This window comes from Choristoneura fumiferana, chromosome 18 (genome assembly GCF_025370935.1).
Source record: "Choristoneura fumiferana chromosome 18, NRCan_CFum_1, whole genome shotgun sequence".
NCBI classification, from domain to species: Eukaryota; Metazoa; Arthropoda; class Insecta; order Lepidoptera; family Tortricidae; genus Choristoneura; species Choristoneura fumiferana.
In genome coordinates, this window is record NC_133489.1 from 1,817,450 (window position 1) to 1,817,929 (window position 480).

The window sequence follows — 480 nt, forward strand, 5'->3', positions numbered from 1 at the left end:
CTGATAAGGTCATTAACCCCCCATAAAAGGGTAGAACGGCGGCAAAACACGCGAGTTTTATATGTACTTTTTAATTACAGCTGTGTCGCACACACTGATTTATTTACCTAGTCGTTAGTGAATATTGTATTCATTTTGCAGTAAAAATCAATAGCAATAAAATACAGTATTTTTTTATATGACTTACTGAACTGAATACTGTTGACGTTGAATTTTAATTTTAATTAATTAAAGTGAATGTCTACTAGAACGCGTCCAATTCAAGAAAATAGTTTAAAAATCACTGGCCGGTAAGAATAATAAGCATAGCGATGGCTGAATACGTTCATGTACCTTAGTCGTACTCACTATCCGAGTCAAATTAAAAACAAATTCAACATTGGCGGGAAACAAACTTTGTGAAACGGAAATTCTAACCTAATAATTTCGATTCGTGAATTATTATTTGTTGAAAATAAGTGAGTCTTTTGTGCGGTGACA